Below are 7,143 nucleotides of genomic sequence, written 5' to 3'. Positions count from 1 at the left end.
CATTGCCTATATATGTCATAGGAATTACCAATTTTTCGGGCAGATCGTATTGGAGGATTTCTAGATCTCAGTCGCTGGTGCTCTTTTGAGATGTCTGGGATATCTTGATGTATTGGTTATTGTACGTTGACTACAATTTTCTGGTACTCTCTCACTAATGCTGCTGTACGGCGTAGATCTGGTGGAGCAATATTGCTCAGAGTAGGCAGCCATCTCACTGGCGTTGGTTTTATTGTTCCAGTAATTATTCTCATGGTTTGGTTAAGTTTGACATCGTCATCAGTTAGACGGAGTCTAGAAAAAGCACAACAGGTAAATGAACGTTCTTTTCAACAATTCATTTTTTGTAGAATATATTCGTAATGAATTCAGAAAAATATTCTTCAGTTATCCGCCTGGGGTCTAAGTGGCTTATACTTACGGCCATTTTTAAATAAATACTGGCTGGTACTCTTTTATATGGAAATAGAACGGTAGATTTTAAAACTTGTTGTTCTACAGAAACTGTTAAAAGTACCGTGAGGCACTATTTTTCGTCATTAGCTATTCTAGTATAAACTTTTTTTGAAACTTTTCTTACGATTGAAACATTTTTCTTTTGGTGAAAAAATAAATGCTGATTTGTCGCAATTAAAAATTCTTTTTAGGCCTGATAGAACTTTCTCTTAATTCTTTGTTTTTAAATAGTCTAAAACTTTATAAAACCAACCTCTTATATTTGCCCGAGGTTTGCTCAGATTTTATCTCGATGAGATAGCTCCGGATGCCTGACGAAGAATAGCCTTCCTTCGCCAAACAATTATTTCCATATTTGTCATCGATGCTATCAAGGAACCTGGTTATGGGTGTTCCTCTTACAAAAAACACAATACAATTTTGTTCAATTTTTATAGTACTTCTTCTAATTGAAAATTACACTCTAGTCGATCGGTAAATGTTCAAGTAACTCGTTGGTTTATTACCTTTAAAAAATTTATTATAAATAAATGTATGCTAAATTATTAAAAACATTAACAATATTCAGTTAGTTCTTCTTTAAGTGCTATCTCCGCGGCGGAGGTCGGCAATCATCATAGCTATTCGGATTTTTGAGACGGCTGCTCTGAAAAGTTCATTTGATGTACATCCGTGACACTCTCTCAGGTTGCGTAGCCATGACATTCTACGCTTCCCTATGCTTCTCTTTCCTTGGATCTTTCCCTGCATAATCAGTTGGGGCAAGGTGTATTTCTTTCCACGTGTAATATGTGTATTCGATTACTACATTTGCCTAATTCCGACTATCTATTCGCCAAAAGGTTGAATTTATGTTGTTCGTATAAATCCATTCGAACATGTAAAACTATTTATAAATATTTTTATTTTAGTATTTAACTCCACTTTTGACAAAAATGCACCCACCCTATAAATGTCATAAATGTCATACAATTTGTCAACAGTTTTTTAGTAATATAGTTTTCTTGTGCACTTAAAACTCTTAAAAAAGACTCCCCGAATAATCAGGCACCCCTCCTACCCTCAGAGCGAATTTAGACGAGGACGAAGCAACATCTCTGTTTGGCAGAAATCCTAAAAATCCGTCAAGGATTTAATCCCATAAAGTATACAGTGCTCTCCAAATCGGCCAACGATTTGTCCCGCTGTTGGTATAACAGCAATCGATTATAATCACAGATATATACATATTGATTATAATACAGTAGAGCCCGTTATTGTATACACTAGAAGTGTTAGAACTTTTTTTCGCATGGTTTTCTGGGTGGCCTTTAACACATGGTTACCACATCTCCGCATCTCTTGATCCAGGATCTTAGTGATAACGACTTCGATAGACAACAGTGCACATACACTTTCGAAAGCCTTATTAACTAGTAAGTAGTATTTAGTAGTAGAAATTTTGTTTAGTTCTTTATGTATTTGAACTGATTTTATTTATGCTATTTGTTTTTCTCTTTTTTCTCTTTAATAAACCGTTTTGTACCTTTGGATAGCTTTTTGAACCGTTAGTGTTTAAGACATTCTTATATTACAGGTAAGAGCAAAGAGCTCTCATATTTTGTAACCAGCAATCTATGTTATACTCTCTATCTTATTTTAGGACATTCTTCATATTTGTCCTATTGTATAGATACTAGTTTTATCTACATATGTTTTAATGCATCTTCTAGGACCATTCTTTTATTGTAAATAAATCTTAATTGAACAAAATAATTAACCCAGGAACACAGTAAATCTGTCAAAAAAACTTGGTTTTGTGCTATTTCTTATTATAAAATTGCACATCTTTATATTATAACAAATGCTTAATAATGCAAAAACGCATGCACAATGCTTCTCTAACCTGTCTTATTGAGTCTTACAAATTTGTCAAATTTTCCATTAGTCATGGGCTTGCTTAGTTTGTAATGTTGCCATATCTAGGGTTTATCAAAGGAAACTGTTAAAAAGTTTCAGTAGTTACAAGGAATTTTCATAGTGCTTCTAATACTGAAAAAATTCATTGCGGTCGGTAATAAGAAAAAAAATGGTGGTAAAGAGTACAATTACCTTATACGCTATAACGGTCTAGTTAAGTCGATAATTTTAAATATTTTGTAACATTAACGGAATCGTGCAGTCTTACAGACTAAATTAAAACTAAATAAATATAGTTTAAAAATACCTGACTATTGTAAAAATACTATTGTAAAAATCAGGTAACAAGTAGCTACTTAATCCATCGAGCAATAGATAAAGTAACGTTGAGAAATGTCGAATCACAATCAGTTTGGCAGACTCTATAGTAATATAGGTATAGTAAGGGACGCAATAGGCAATAAAAAAAACTATTAAAGCAATATAAAATATATGTTTTTTCGTATCTGAAATAATATATAATCATAAATTTCTATCCTAAATAATAACTATAATTAGAGTCCTTGTAAGTAAAATACCATTATTAGATTTTTTCCAGCAAGTAATAAAATATTATTTCCGTAAACATAAAAGCTTATAATTTCTTTACTTCGTTTTTATTCGTTAATGACATAAATAAAAAATGGGCGAATTAGTTGTACAAAATAGTACAAAATACAAATAATACGAAGAGAATATGCGAATTCTTTTTTTTTTATTATTATTTTATCATGAGTTGATAATTATGTAAAAGGATGTATGGATAATTTTTTACTACTTTAGCTGCAAACAAAATTGGAAAGTTAAAGTATTTTATTATTTATAACTGACCAGGGGATTAACAATTTTCTAAAGACGCTCTTTGATACAGGTATCTAACAACTACTTTTAATAAATTTATTGATGCCAATATATCATAAACAAAATAACAAACCGAATGCAAAATTTCAAATTTATAAAAGTCGCAATATTTCCGGTTCTTGTCAACGAAAGTTGATGTTTATTTTTTATTTAAGGCATCTCGTTGCATATACGTTGCATGTATAAGTATAAAAATGCAACTAGTTAATTGGTGAATTGTTTATTTAATCCAGTAATTTGTTTAAACCATTTAAATTAAATATTTCTTTTGTCAAATCTTACTTTTCTCTTAGTATTGTTAGTAAAAAAGGTTATGAAATGATAGATACCTTAAATATTTATGTATTGTAGTTATAAATAATATCTTTAATAATAAATTTTACAAAAAAAAAAACGGGTGTGGCAGTCCAGTGGGACTGCCGGTAGAAGTTATACTTCTATACACGCGTTCGCCGTTAAAAATTTATATACGAGTCAATCTGCACAATTATTACATATGTAATGCTATAGGTAAGAGAGAGCAGAAAGAGAAAAAGAATTAGTTATATAGGTATATGGTGCATCGTTTGCTGTATATAAATATTTGACCTGTAATAGGAGTATAGTAAATGAAGGATTGTATCAATATTTTAATGAAAATATATATTTTTATTTTTATATATGTATAAAAGGAGTTGAATGCAAAAAAAATTTTACATATACTCTGCAGTAAAATTCATTGTTTATTTTGTTATTAATATAAAAATTACAATACAATAAATACACTACAACATAATTCAATATAATAATACAATATAAATTAAAATGTAATATTCATAGGTATTTAAAACTGCCAATATAACTTACTTTACGAAGATAAAAATAAAAAACCAACAACTCGGATTATGTTGTAAATTTTCATTTTATTTTAAAATTTATGTTTTTTGCGTATATTACATATATTTAATAAGATTCACGTGAGGTTTTTAAATATTTCAAAAATAAAAAAGGAAATTCATAATTGGGATTCGAACTCACAACCACCAGCGTATGAACCAAACACGTAAAGGATTTGCCAATTACATGACACTAACGGATTTCAAAATTGACAGTTCTCGGTAAAACAGTGATTATTTTGAAATACAAAAGCCTAAAATAATTATAAACGTTTAATTTTAAATAATACAAAACATATCACATAAATAATAATATTAATACATATTATATTATATATAATATTATATATACACAATATTATATATATAATATATATAATATTAAATATATAATATACAAAAGGAACATTTTTATTCTCGAGAGAGGAAGAGAGAGAAAATAAATCTTCTGTCTCTCTCTTACTCATTATCTTACATATGTAATGGTTTCACAGATTCACTTTCATGCAAATTTCCAACGACGACCGTGCGTATAGAAATATAACTTCAAAAATAATTTTTTATTTAAAAATCGGATCTATACGGGTTAATTCCTCTCGAATTATGCTTAATATTTTTACAATTACTTTTCTTCGATCAAAATATTACAAATATAGCTTAAACAAAATAATTGTTATAAAGAAAAATAGTAAAATTAAAAACTTATTATTTTACCAGTTTGCAATTAAGAAAATTCCCTTCACATCTCAAAAAACTAATGCACACACCTTCTCGGTCGATTTCTGGACACAAACTCTTGTCGGAGCCAAAGAACCAGGTTCACACTATTCTTTCGTCTCTTGTTTTGATTCAGGATCATGGTGATAGACCCAAGTCTCATCCATAATGATCAGTTGACTGACTAAATACGCGAGAGTCTAAAACTCTTAAACCAGAAATGCGTCGAATTTGATCAAATACGAAACTAACACTAACTAATATGCGAGAGTTAAACCTCTAACCAAATAGCGACCAGCTAAGCTGGGATACAATTTTATATTGCTTAAAATTCTGATTTTCAATACTTGACTATTGCCAAGGGGTTTTCGAGGGACAACTTGGATATTTCTATACGGAGACCTTTTGAATTCTTTCTAACAGAGAAATTTTGGGAATTGATCGGAAAAAGTTAATCTGTATCAACATTTAGTATTAGAAATGTAGTAAGAACCAATTTTAGATGCTTCCGATAATTTCCATGGTCCAGTTACACCTATTTCATTGAAAAAGAGAGGCTCTTTTTCACTTCTTCTTCTTTTCTTTTTCTTCTGAAGCTCCTTTTAGGGAGAAAAACATTGACATGTCGTACCTACTAATTTTTTAAGGTCTTCTTTCACTGCGATATACCATGTTAAAAAGATATTGAAACCATATTTGTGCATTAATTGCTTGTAATAAGTTAAACGGACATATTTATGTAAAATAATTTTGCAAAACTTGAACTTGGTCTTATTCAAAATGATTTTTTTATTACATACCAGATTTTACACCGAACATCTCAAAATTATACATCTTATTTAATGAAATACTTGTTAAAACCTTTCTAAATAATATTTAATCATCACTCTGATAAAATTAATACATTAGCCATACTACATTATTGGATACTAAAAGATGTTTCAGCAAATTGCGAACTTTTTCTATCGATCAACGATCCATCTTTAGTTTTATTGCCGCCTGAGTAGTTTTTATACTAACGACAGTGATAAATTAGTTCCTAATTTCCCCCAATAAATTAGTAAATGCTGGGATGCTTCCTTGCCGTTCAATGTCTGCTCTCCGGTTAGGCGTAACCAAATCGACAAAATTCGAATTAATGAGATTGTATAATGTGCAGCGTTACGCCTACAGCTGTAAAATGTGTCACATTACTCATTTGAAGTCAACGAGGGGAAACTTCTAGATAAACGGTATTGAAATATAAAATTTGGGGAAGATGATGTTAAATATCAAATTTAGACAAATATTATACAAAAGTTGTCAAACGAAATACCACCCGAAAATTATTTTTCAGAAAATCAATTGTGTAGAATAAAATAAGCAAACGTTTATAGTATTTATTGATGTGAAAGGAATTAATATCTAGGCAGTCGAGTACCTCGAGAAGTTCGTGGGTTTTGTTTACTTAATCAGAAATTGTATAAGATGTACAGAGCCATCGACAAAATCGTGTAATTAGACCAGGCTTTGGGATAAGCTTTGTCTCTTTTGTTTAGTTACTTCCAGAGAAGGAATTCAAAACATAAACTAACTTGTTTACAATTGTCTGCTTTCCTTAAAACACAAATTTAAAGTAGGTAAAGTAACCTAAAACATGTTAAAGCCCTTTTGGTTGTCTGTGTAGCATATACAGGTAATCTGTTTGTCAGAAATTTATTTAAGTATTTTCAAAAGTTCTAAAGCATACAAAAATCGTACAAAAGGTGTTAATATAAGGAATTAACTAGTTTAGAATCGAAAATTTCAGTAATTTCATTGTTGTTTCTGGTAAAGCAATGAATATCTTAAATAATTAATTTTTTAAGTAACTTCTATTACATATATTCTAAATTTATTTTACTTGGTATTTATGAACTAACTAAATTAATGTTATTTATGTACGATTGACCATAAAGCTTTAAATTTTAAATGGGATAGAGAAAGCTTAGTACTGTTATTATAAAATGTATGATCTACTCTATTCACTTATCTGTCCCACATTGTAGCTACCTCATGAGCACCTAGAGATCGTGACCACACCACCAAAGTAAAACAGGAACTAAAAATACTAAAGTCTGCTTGCCGGCCTACATCTGAATACGCTGACGAGTTTACTCCAGAAGAAATTTCAGCAATTATTTCAGCAATATCAGAAATTAAGTCTGGAAAGGCACCATGCTCCGTTAAAATCCATACAGAATTTTAACTTCACTGTGGCAAATATGCTAGGAAGTGGCTAGCCGATTTCTATACAGATATGTTAAAATCAGGAGAA

At 30.1% G+C, this 7,143-nt stretch overlaps 1 protein-coding gene across 1 annotated transcript in view; it reads left to right on the top strand.

Annotated features, from left to right (window-relative positions):
- Positions 1-1,759: 1,759 nt before the first annotated feature.
- Positions 1,760-7,143, top strand: part of LOC140437661 (neuroglobin-like) — a 256,036-nt gene continuing 250,652 nt past the window's right edge. The window contains exon 1 of the mRNA XM_072527296.1: positions 1,760-1,871. The gene's annotated coding sequence lies outside the window, so the exon portion shown is untranslated. The remainder of the gene's footprint in view (positions 1,872-7,143) is intronic.

The sequence above is a fragment of the Diabrotica undecimpunctata genome, chromosome 3, assembly GCF_040954645.1.
Source record: "Diabrotica undecimpunctata isolate CICGRU chromosome 3, icDiaUnde3, whole genome shotgun sequence".
NCBI lineage: Eukaryota > Metazoa > Arthropoda > Insecta > Coleoptera > Chrysomelidae > Diabrotica > Diabrotica undecimpunctata.
This window is presented reverse-complemented; position numbering and strand designations above follow the sequence as displayed.